The sequence below is a fragment of the Cupressus sempervirens genome, chromosome 8 (genome assembly GCF_028749045.1).
Source record: "Cupressus sempervirens isolate cs-2001-9-10 chromosome 8, ASM2874904v1, whole genome shotgun sequence".
In the NCBI taxonomy this organism is placed as follows: domain Eukaryota; kingdom Viridiplantae; phylum Streptophyta; class Pinopsida; order Cupressales; family Cupressaceae; genus Cupressus; species Cupressus sempervirens.
This window is the reverse complement of record NC_143125.1, coordinates 844,711,104-844,724,530: the sequence shown is the minus strand read 5'-3', so window position 1 is coordinate 844,724,530 and position 13,427 is coordinate 844,711,104.

Genomic DNA, 13,427 nt, shown 5'->3' with positions numbered 1-13,427 from the left:
GGTCTTACCCCTAAAGCTATTTGGATAGTGGGTCCATCTATCTTCTACAACTCCTAACAAGGTTGGCACAACTCCTAACAAGGTTGGAATCTCCTAATAGGGATTTAATGTCTCCTAATAGGGACTGATATGTATTGAATGTTGTTATAGACTCCTAACAAGGTCCATCCTCTAACAAGGAATATTTATAATAGTACATCATCTTGTGGGTACCATCCCCACCAGGGTTTTCCCTCTAATCAAGGGTTTCCCTAGTTAATATATTTGGTGTCATTATGCATGAGTATCTTATTGTGGTTTATTGCTCATATGGTTAAAGTTTAATAAGGTTGATAATTGTGATATTAGTTGGATAAATGATTCAACCCCCCACCCTTTCTCTTAGTTATATTGGTGGATTATATATTCTAACAACATGAACCAAGCTTCATTTCTTGTTGAGTAAACTAGTAAGCCAATTAGGAATTGATGAGGATGACTCAAATTTACCTAAATCCTTTGTTGGTGTTGTCAATTCACTCACCACTTGAGTAACACTATCCATAGCTGCCTGAACTTGTTGTACATTATGCAAAGACTCTGTGCTTTGTACAAGTTCACCTTGGTAGTCTTTTGAGTAGCCATCTTGCCTTATTTCTTGGATTTGGTCTTTGATATGGTTGTTTACACAATGAGTTGACTTTTTTCTAATTTAGAGATTGGTTGGTTTAACCTTGTTTTATTACTTGCAAAATCAATGGAAACAAAAGTATTAGCAATTGGGGGAGACTGTATATCTTGGTCTTGTTCTTCTAACTAACCTTGAACCAACCCCTATTTTCTCCTCTATTTCAACCATGTTTTTGTGCATTCAATTACTACATTAGTTATTTGAACTATGTCATCTTCTTTGGCCTAAGACCAATCAAGGTTAGGTAGAAGAACCTTTGTTTGGGCTATAAGCTTAGGTTCAATTACATATGAGCCATCATCTTGAACTCCTTTTACATTTAACTTTAGATAGGAAACAATGATATGTGATACCAATAGTTTGAAATGATCTCTTTTGAGGACTTCTCTTTCATTAGCACAATCCTCCAAGTAATCTTCAATATGGGGTAATGACACAATTCGGTCTTCCAGCTCCAATGTTGTTCTTCCAAACCCTTTGTTATTGAAACCTTTTCTTTCTTTATAGAACTTGAAATCAAAATTACAAAGATCATAACCAATATTAACAACATTTTCCATGGTTTTGCAAGAGAGTTTGCCAAGTTCAATTGGAAAGACATTATGCCACTTATCTGTAGGGGGAAACTTCTTGATCACAATGGCTCATTGTCTACAGACCTCAACCAATATGAAACAATCTAGAGTGAACCTGGGTAGCTTCCTAGGTTCTTCATCAAAACCCCCTATCTTGATATAGATGAACATAGAAAATTGGATAAACAAGCTACCATAAGTTTGTACTAACTGTTGAGTGGTGCAGAGGCACCCTAATAAAATGTAATTTTGGGACTCTTGTGAAGTTCTTTAATCATTAGGTTTTGTTTAAGGAATGTTGGCTATTCATGTTGGCCCACTTGTGAGACCTCATTCCAAGATTGGCACACTATAAGCCCTTGGTCAACTATGGTCAAAGGTGTCACATAGCCTAGAATCTTAGGATAAATTAAGTTTTTATGATTTTATATGTTTTGGTCCACGTTGGATCAATTAGAAATCAATTTTGGTTAACATAGGCAAAGTTGCAAAGTTGCTAAAAAGTTGTTAAGTAACTTTTTGCAAAAGTTGAAATTTCAAATCTCAACGACCATATTTGGTTTGAATGGTTGTTATAACTGTTGAGAAAGTCTACATATCCCTTTCAGGTGGGTGGTAGACACACAATGTGTAAATTTTCTTTCAAATCAATAAAATACCAAGTTTTTTCTGCAAAATCTGATGTTGCATCTCATTGTACATACTCATTCTGACACATAGGTACATATTGGTGCCATTTCTAGATAATCTGGTGAATCACCTCTCGAATGAACTTGGAATGAGATCCTAACTTTCCATACAACTCCAAGTATCTCAATTTTTCTAACTATTATCACAGTTTCTTGTATATACCTAAGGTTTCTGACATTTTCACTCATATCTTGAGATTCCACCATGGGAATTTAACTGCCTTGGGTGGAATCCAAGTAGAGATAATGTATTTCAAGATTTTCTTGGTCTCATGTGAAAAGATGAAAACAACAAGGAGACACTTGATTCCCGAGGCATGCAATATCCATTAAACAACAACTCCCACAACTTGCTATAGAAAAGGCTTCAAGGCCTGGGATCTCATTTATGAACATATTATGTGAGCGCCCTCATGATACAATTGTTGGATTGGAGTTTTTATTAGAGGCTAGGATACTTCCTTTGTAAATGGAGGCTTAATTAATCAATCCTTCTAGGCGAGATTGTAAGTTTTACTTGTTGCATTCTCACCTTTGGATCCCAATGCTTTGGTATGTTGTATAAACCCCAAAAGGGTATTTGAATTAATGATTCATTCCTTGGGTTGTGTGGAGTTTTTTGAATCTAAATCAATTTTTTAGGTTTTAAGGGCTGCAAGCCTCGTCTTGGGTTTGTGAAGTAACATAGGGATAGATATTGCACAGTTCAATTATAATCATTATTTCATGTTGTCTAGGACCTAAATAGACTATTAACATGGCTTGAGTCACCCCTAGTCCTTATGTGAGTTTGGGGAGTAAATGTGTCAAAAGTGCCTTTTAATGCCCTTAAGAGCAACTAGTGATTAATTGTCTTTGTGATAGGTTTTCTTTGTGATTGGGATTTCCTAGGAGTGGTTTGGGTTGTGATAACCTTATACATCTTGTTGAACACTTGTGATAGGTGTTTTGGGGTAGATTGGCTTTGTGAGGACACTTATTGTGATCTTACCTTAAGTGAAGAGGATTCTAGGAACCTTGTTTTAACCCACTACTGGTTCCATTGCATCATTGAGCCTTAATTGTCATTCTTTTCTCAGATACTTTTGTAATTTCAAAACCTAATTTTCCCATAAAAACATCATGAACCCTCCTATAATCCACCAAGGCACAGTTCTTTTGTAGCAAGGGACAATAATTATAAATGGTGATACTATTGTCAAAATGTTCATGAGGTAGCGGTGAGAGGCTTTATGTATTATCCCTTTTTGGATATTAACTAAAAATCCTTGATATAAAACTTGCAGATTTAAAAATCGAATAGTAAACCATTGTTTGATATAAATTCCATAACTTTAATTGATTTGCAACCCGCAAATTTGCATACAAGAAAATTCAGAAAAGTTTGTTTCATTCCTCCAATATTTAGAAGTACATACATAAACTAGGAATTAACACAACAATTCGCCAAAATATGTTACTGTATTATATAACATCAATACAATAACATGCAACAATCCAGGTAATCTAATCTTATAAACAGAAATAACAGTCAGATTGGCAAATGTAGATAAAACCTGTAAGAAGGCTAGGTTTGCGTCCAACCTTTAAATGCTTCTTCAAGGGTTTGCATCCTGATCTGAAGAACGGATCTAGACTAATTGCAGTATTGAATGCTTAAATAAAATCAAATTTTAGCGGAAGTCTTATTACATGCATACATAAATGAAATTATGCATCAAAACTTAAGAATTTAAGGTGAAATAAACAGAATTGAGAGAGAAGAAGATAGAGAGTGCAAACAAAGTTTGATTTTGGAGTTTGCCACAAATGTGACTACGTCTCCGGGTTGGCTCCAATAGAGTACGACCAATCCGATTATTCTCCAAAATCAATTACAAATGCACCAAGACTTATTCCCTTAAACACATCAGCATAGCATGCCCTCGACGTGCAGAATAGTCTTCAAAATCTCTTAAACATTCTCCTATTCTCACCACCTAAATGCCTTTCCAAAAGGCCTAATACCCCCCTTTTATACATAAAAACTACTCAAATGGGTTCATAACCAATTGATTTTCAAAATCTCCCAATATCCCCTTTACATAGAAAATATGATATGAAAATTCCGCCTTATTTACATAGGAATATTCTCCCGTTAAAATAATCCATCCAATTTTGCATAAAATCTTCACGAATGGCCTCTTGTAATTTTATTCCATAATCCATTTTGGGATTTATTAGGAGATATGAATAATTCACCTTTGAATATAAACGGGCTTGATTTTGTTAAGGATTTAATCCTTAATTATAGGGGGTGAATTGGTTAAGAATTTGTTTTTTTCTTTAAAAATAATGTTTACATTCCCCTTAAAAAGAGGATCTCCCAACCACATGTATTTTTAAATATTAAAGGGGTTTTATCCCATTTAAATAGGGGTAAATTTGTTTTGTTTTAAATTAAGACCCCACCTTCTTTTTCTCAAGTAGGCCTTAAATTAAGGTTTTTAAATGGGAGGAGTGGTAGGCTTTTATATTTTATATTTTTATTTTTTTGAATTGCCACAATGATGTCATGATGATGTCATCACTATTATATTTTGCCTCCAAAATTCAAATGGCCATAACTTCTTCATATGAGCTCCGTTTTTTTATGAAACCAATGCCATTGGGAAGCTCTCAACAAAATCTTTGATTTGAAATCCATTATGGACCACTTTTGAGATGGTCTGATTTCGCCTCTTTTTTACCCCTTTGGTCTGCCTATTGACCAAAACTTTGACCAAGCGTAACTTCTCCATTCGGACTCTGTTTTTGTCCGTTCAAGTTGCATTGGAATCAGGACGTTGAGATCTTTCTCATGGTGCAAATTTTGGAGAGAAATGAGACACTTCAATTTTCACTGAAAATATCCATCAAATCAGGCCTCCCTACTGAAGACCTTTTGGACCTCCAAAAGTGACATTTACTCTGACATAAAGTGAGGACTTGGCCTCCCCACTTGTCTGGTATTATCTATACATCTAAATACCTGGCTCACAAACACAATGAAGACTGCAACAAAATTGTTGATCATAAACATTATTCTATCACTTCCATAAGCATCTACATCAATTGTCGTAGCCACTAACCAACAAACATTGACTAGCATCAAGATGAACAATAATGCAGAAATGAAAGAGAATAAGTCAACAACATATCAATCCTTAACAACAGGAACATCTTTACCCAAGGAACCATCAATGATTTCAATCATCATTCCCTCATGTTGTACTGTGGGTGCATCCTCCAACATCTGACCCTGGTTAGCTACTCCAAGTTCAAGTGTAGAACCACCTATACTGATAGACATAAGAGCTAACTCTTTACTTGCATTAATTACCCTTTTTAATTGCCTTATGTTTGCAAAAGAACGATCAGTCTTAATCCTATGAGAATGTACAATATACTGAATGCCATCCTTAAATAAGTGATAATGATTATTTTCCCTATAGAAAATTGCTTTTCTGTCATAAAGATAAGGGCTACCAAGCACTATCCCATAGATTTCTAATGGAACAACATCAAACTGTACTTCATCCACAAACTTACTAGTGATTGTGAATCTTAAGGTGCATTGTCTTGTTACTTGCAACTTATCATTTTCACAAATCCAGCCTAGTGGATAAGGTTTCTTATGTAATGTAGTTTTCAATCCCAAGTTTCTTACAATACTTTCAAAAATCAAGTTCACTTGAGAACCACTATCTATGAGTGCATCAATTTTAGTGTTCTTAGCAACAACCCTTAAATGAAACAACTCATTCCTTTTCTTATCTTCAAGGAAATCTTTAGATGAAGAAGCGCAACTATGAACAGAAACACCAGAGATAGGAGCTTTACCTTTTACACCCATAGCTGTTATCTTAGTCTCATCATCTGAATTTGAACCAAGATCCATAACAACATTTGTGGCTTTCTCCTTACCTTTTTGCTTCTGATTCTGTCTTTGAGCCCACTTAGACTTCAATTTAGGATGCAACTTCCAACAATGTTCTTCATCATGACCCTTCCTGTCACAATGAGTGCAAGAAAGTTTCTCATCCTTCTTAACTGTAGCTGCCTTCTTTCCTTTCTCTATCTCTGCATTCTTAGAAGATTTCTTTACATCATTATCAAACTTATCAATAAAAGATCCTTTACCCCTTGACTCTAAGTGTGTAGCTTGAACTGACACTTCATCCAAATTACAAGGGTTTAATACCAAAATAGAATGTCTAAGGTAGGAATGAAAACCTCCTATGTACTTTAACAAAGTATCCTGGGTGTACAAAGGAACATTCAAAGCAATAGCCCTTTTCCTAAATTCATGGGTGTACTCTTGGATAGTTTGACCTTTCCCTTGCCTAAACATTTGCCAGTCCATCATTAACTGCTGCATATGTCCTCGGGGATAAAACTGCTTCTTAAGAGCATTAACAAACTCTGCCCAAGTTAAACTGACTTTACCATGTCATGAAACTTCTGCCTTAGTCTTACTCTCCCACCAAGTTAAAGCTATACCTCCTAACCGAAGAGTAGCTAATTAAATCCTATAAACATCATCTAATAGGTTCTGGACTCTACAGTAGACTTCTACTTGCTGAATCCAATCATCCAATTTTTCAGCATTAAGTTCACCACAATACTTAGGCAAGTCAAATTTTACATCCAGTTTGATCTTAGGCTTATACCCACTCTTGAAAGGATTAGAAGAAGTAGAATGAGGAGAAGATGGAGAAGAAGGAGAAGAGGGAGGAGAAGAAGAAGAGGGTGGATCTGGTTTCATATCACAATCTCCATGATGTTTCCCTTTCTTGTCTTCACATTCTTTTCGCTCTTGTCTCTCCTGAAAAAGAATGTCCATCTTAGCCTTCATCTCGAGGAATGCTCTTCGAAATTCTTGCTCACTGATCTCATCAGGAACCTCCATTCCAGAAATAGACATCCTCGAAAATGTTCTTCGCTTCCCGATCTCAGGATTAAATTCTTCAAGCTTGCCTTCACCCTTCTGAATCCTGGATCTTGTTAGCATTCAAGAAAACAACTGCAATAATAGTCAACTGGGCTCTGATACCACTTGATCTGAAGAACGGATCTAGACTAATTGCAGTATTGAATGCTTAAATAAAATCAAATTTTAGTGGAAGTCTTATTACATGCATACATAAATGAAATTATACATCAAAACTTAAGAATTTAAGGTGAAATAAACAGAATTGAGAGAGAAGAAGATAGAGAGTGCAAACAAAGTTTGATTTCGGAGTTCGCCACAAATGTGACTACGTCTCCGAGTCGGCTCCAATAGAGTACGACCGATCTGATTATTCTCCAAAATCAATTACAAATGCACCAAGACTTATTCCCTTAAACACATCAGCATAGCATGCCCTCGACGTGCAGAATAGTCTTCAAAAATCTCTTAAACATTCTCATGTTCTCACCACCTGAATGCCTTTCCAAAAGGCCTAATACCCCCCTTTTATACATAAAAATTACTCAAATTGGTTCATAACCAATTGATTTTCAAAATCTCCCAATATCCCATTTACATAGAAAATATGATTTGAAAATTCCCCCTTATTTACATAGGAATATTCTCCCGTTAAAATAATCCATCCAATTTTGCATAAAATCTTCACGAATGGCCTCTTGTAATTTTATTCCATAATCCATTTCAGGATTTATTAGGAGATATGAATAATTCACCTTTGAATATAAACGGGCTTGATTTTGTTAAGGATTTAATCCTTAATTATAGGGGGTGAATAGGTTGAGAATTTATTTTTTTCTTTAAAAATAATGTTTACATTCCCCTTAAAAAGAGGATCTCCCAACCACATGTATTTTTAAATATTAAAGGGCTTTTATCCCATTTAAATAGGGGTAAATTTGTTTCGTTTTAAATTAAGACCCCACTTGCTTTTTCTCATGTAGGCCTTAAATTAAGGTTTTTAAATGGGAGGAGTGGTAGGCTTTTATATTTTATATCTTTATTTTTTTGAATTGCCAGAATGATGTCATGATGATGTCATCACTATTATATTTTGCCTCCAAAATTCAAATGGCCATAACTTCTTCATATGAGCTCCGTTTTTTATGAAACCAACGTCATTGGGAAGCTCTCGACAAAATCTTTGATTTGAAATCCATTATGGACCACTTTTGAGATGGTCTGATTTTGCCTCTTATTTAGCCCTCTGGTCTGCCTGTTGACCAAAACTTTGACTGAGCGTAACTTCTCCATTCAGACTCCATTTTTGTCCGTTCAAGTTGCGTTGGAATCAGGACAGTGAGATCTTTCTCATGGTGCAAATTTTGGAGAGAAATGAGACACTTCAATTTTCACTGAAAATATCCATCGGATCACATCCTCGAAGAGATAACTAGTAACTGTTTCCAACTCCCAGATTAATATTTGTTTTAAATATTATAATCTTCATAACTTCCCATGTGGAGCTTGTTGTACCTTTATCACTTTTCCCAATGTGATGCATGCTCTTTTAAGCAATGTGGGATAAAGAACCTTTTTTTCCTTTAGTCACTTAAGTGAACATAATAACTTTTTAAAAATAAAGTGACAAGTTAAATGAACTTCAATAGTCACTTAGTCAGTAAACCATTTAATCATCAGGCATTAAAATAACTGATCAAACGAACTCGGATAAGCACATGCAATAGCTCGTTGGAAAGCTCTTGGCGAGATGCTTCCAAACCAACACTAGGATATCAAGAATATTGAGCTCTATTACTTACTAAAAATAGTAAGTATCTAAACAACTTGCCAAAATTGCTCTAATGGGTCTAAAAATGGAAATGTCTAGGCCAAACCTTGAACTAAACCCTGCAAAGAACCTTTTTTGCCCTCGAAACCTAGGCGAAGTGAGCTAGCAACACAAAATTATAATGTTCTAGAAAAAGGGGACATTACAAAGCCTCCCTTCTCAAAGATTGCTTGCCTTCAAGCAATCCGCTCATACCTACAAAAACTAAATGTCAGGATCCCATACTCACCTTGAGAACAAAATTCTACTCCTCTCTCGATGTAACCCGACATGCATCTTCCCAAATCTGGAATGGTGAGACGGTACAATAGGAATCAATATGCCAAATAAATGAATGCTAGGATCCCAAGGCTCACCATTAAGGGACATCAAATGCCATGTGTTGCTGCCCTGTGTACCAATACCCTCAGTTAGAATGAATGCCTCACTCTAGGAGTGCCTCTGTGAGTCTCTACTGTCAAGTGATGATGGGAGCTCGACAATATACCAATATCCACCCCAAGATGATAATGACCAAACTCTCCTCCTAGCTCCCCGATAAAAGGAAATGCATAGAGATGCTCCCTTTAGATCCCAAGTAAGAACTTGTGTGTTGTTTGAGATACCATTGACCAGGTCTTGTAATATCTCTACCACTATACCACTTTTGCAATAATTGTACTGATGACAATGATAGATCTGGCCAATCTAACTCCACCACTATATCACGCCAATGAAAATGAAGTAATCCTAAACTCTAGAACTCTAATGTGTCAGAAGGCTGAAACACATAGATCATAGTCATGTGACTATGTAACAACATAGCATAATCCAATAGATGTAAAATACTATTAACACTTGGATTCCCGATTACCCAATCAACATGATCCTAGGTAAAGGAATGAGTGGTATGTGAATCACCAACATCATGAGTGCTAACACTATCTTTAATATCCCACTGAATAAAAAATGTAGACACCTCATGTGGAATGTAGGGTAATGTGTGATCTCCCCACTAATCTGCAAATAACTCATTGACCCTTAAAAGCCAAATAGAACCAACAAATATATTACCAACATACATAGGCAAGTCACTAATAGTGAAAATATACCAACAAGAAAAATCACCAATCAACAAGTAGTTCGTGGCCATCTTATAAGAGCTAGGTGATAAATCTCTAGGTAAGTTGAAAAATCCCTTAGAGCATGCCAAGGATAAATCTAAACTTCCTACCCCACCATAAGTACTCTCGCTTATGTCAAATTATCTATAAAAGGATGGTTCACCACTAATTGAAATCTTTGAATTATCCTCACTTGTTGTATCACTAACCATGTGCTTATGTGAAGATGTACAACTGCTGTCATAGTAATCAAAATTTCTAGATTCATCAACTTGCTAATCCATAGAATCTTTCTCATCATAGAAGGTCTCAAACAGGGAACACGTGATTGAATTACATTGTTTTCCTTCACATCTACCCACTTTATGAATTTCTTCAATGATTTGCATGATTTCTTGTGCCCTTGAACCACTGTTATCTTCTTCATTAGTGACTGCCCCACTTGTTTGATTTTCAGTTTTGTGGATGGAATAATGTGTTAAGCTCAATTGAAGGCATAGCTCATCTACCTCACTCTCCTTGTCCCTTCCAAATATTGTTGCTAGATCTCTATCCATTAATAGTTGCTAGTACTCATATTTTATCATTTTTAAAGTTTCAAAAATAGTATGTAAGAGAGGACTTGTGTCACCACATACATTACCATGTCTCTCTTCTATCATAATATTCTGCATGAGATCCTCAACCAATTTGGAAGAATCATCCATCCTTGTCAACACTTGGACAATCTTGTCCTCTTTAACCAAAAGCATATCCAATAAGTCAAGGAGTGATAATGGTTTTTGACCATCTCCTTCAAACATAAGTCGGCTATTCTCCATAGAATTTTCTGATTTTTCATCACCTAGGGGAACAACATTTTTAGATATACCCTCTAACTCAACGTGTGCTAGATCATCTATCCTACCAACATTGTGGTGCATTTGCTCCTCCTCAAATTTGACATAATTTTCAGCCTAGTATTACCATAAAATTATCCAAGTTAATTTCCATGTCACCAAATAAGATGTTGGTGTTTTCCATGTCTAAACAAGATGGGGAGTTGCCAAAGTTGGCGGTTTGGTCAACTCTTCTACATGGGCCATCAACATGCTCATTAGAAGGACTAGTGTAAACAGCTCCATAAGATACTTTTGTCTCCCAATTACCTATTAGTAAACTTGTGCCATTATTAGTATTTTGCATATTATCATGCAAAGGTTGCTCTTCTTTTTTAGTACTACTATCCAGTTGATTGATATCTTCCCTATGCAAATTTTTGAATATATTCTCTGCAAGGAGATCTTGAGCCAAATCATAGCATTTGTTTCTTATCATAACAATCTTGTTTTGCAGCTCTAGCTGAAGGTCCACATAATTAATGAAAGGAAATTCTTTTTGAAGCTTTGACGAGAATTATTATAATCATTCTACAGTCTCCTTACTTCAATTCTAATATCGAGTTGGAAGTCTCATCCCACATCCTTTGTCATGTAGCCTTTCATGTGCCTGAGATGGACCCAATCCTATTTCATATGTTCTACTTGTAGGCTTACTTTTGCAAACTGCACCTATTTTGATTTGCATAGTTGATTTCAAGACCAGTTGTTTTGCAGCTATTTCTATCGTTAGGCTCAAAACTTTCAAGCTAAACTGGACCTTGAAGTTGAATACAGACTTTCAGCACGTTATATTACCACTGTACTGATATGTTACTATCGTAAAGGATTTTAGAATGAATGTTCGGGTAACATACAATCCTAAGTTGTAGTTCGTATCACTGTGAGACTGGTGCAACTCCAGAATGGCTTCCAAAGCTCCTGTCTAGTCCCAAATTCCAATTGCAACCAAATTCAACACTAACCCCGACTATACTACTTGTTAATCTCTTATATTTGTATTCCCATGGCAAGTGTATCGAAGTATAACTAGATGGAAGTGGTGACAACACTGGCGGTGACACATATCCTAACCTCCCAATGCAATGCTTCAATGGAATTAACTTATTAGAGTTACCTTGAATAGAGAATTGTTTTATCTTTTGTGAGTTCCCATGTGTGTTGTCCAAACACGACATGTGAATTTTGAGCAGCTTGTGGTACTTTATCTTTAGTGTTTTGAATGAAAACTATGTTATCTTCCCAAAATTTGAACACACAGTAGCACTTTTACTGCAATAAGTGTTGAGGCCTCTAGGAAGCCAACTTTGTGTACGAAATATGCAACTAGCTCAAAATCCTCTACTAGTAGATTTTTACATATCAAGATTAGTTGTTTGTGAAGAGAGAATCACTCATTCCATGCTCGTATAATGCTTCCTTAATTAAATGTCCACCTCAAATTTACCAGTAAACCATACTACACCTTGATATTTCAAATCCTTGTGTTCCTATTGTAGCCTACATTATTGTTGTTCAAAACCTCACGTCCCTACATAACTATCAACAATCAGTAGATAAGGTAGTTTCCAATGCTCACAACCTCCTCCAATGACAGTGCCCACTAAGAAAGAATGCTGCAAGCAGTTAAAGAATTTGAATTCCACAAATTTCAAGAAAAACCCATGCCTAGATTACTCAAATTATCACCAGCAGCAACTTAATCACCCTAAACATCAAATATCACCATCACCTAGCAAGATTTAATTCTCATGCCAGCAACATGGGTATGCTCGGACACCACTGAAAACACTTCTACTAGAATTGATATTAAAAATTATTTACCCTCTGCTAATAAGTATTTTTGCCAAATAGTTTATACACATTCCAAAAAAACTTCTTACAATCACAGTTGTGGTGGTGTTCACAGTTAGTAGCAATAAATTAGTATTCTGAGATTTCACACTAATATTTTTAAATCAAACCATGCCACAACAAGTTCAGGTTATTCGAATTTAACAATTCAGAGAAAATACATACATGAAGCATTAAACCTTCATACTGTCGAGATGAATATTCACGCACCTGGCTAGTAGTACTCGTCCCTTCTTCTCTCCTCAAAATGTGGGTTACTTGTGCACTAGTTATGATAACCAGACCTATCTCACGGCTCCATAACTTTTAACGTGTTCCTGATTCCATGTGTTATCATTGCCACATTACAGTCTGTGAAAATGGAAAGGGTTTGTGGTGATTGTTGGAATTCTCGTGCCTTGATACCTAACGTGCTGGTGTATGTTCAGATGTTCCACTGGAAGGTATTTGCCTTCCACAATTTCCTGTAGCCTATAACATTCAGACTTATAACTCGCTTCTAGCAAGGAAGTATGGCTTCTTCAAGTTTCTTAGTAACATCATCCAAACACATAATGCTGAGGGAGATACAATACGAACAGTAATGTTTGGAATGCCTTCCCTTTTCCAATGTCTTCAATGTACAAATATGGAACTCACGGACCCAACCTTCTAGGTTTTACTATTTACACCTTTACCTTTTCCCTGGACTTCTATTCCTCAGATTCAAATCAGATAATGAACTCCTACTAATATTACTTGGAACTTTGATTTCTTACCTCCAATTGCATTTAATACCCATCCTTGCTTATTTCTATGCTGCTGTACATTTCAGAAGAGAGAAACTTGGGGTGATGTCCAAATCTCTTAGAAACTAAACTCGAGGGGTTTCGTCCT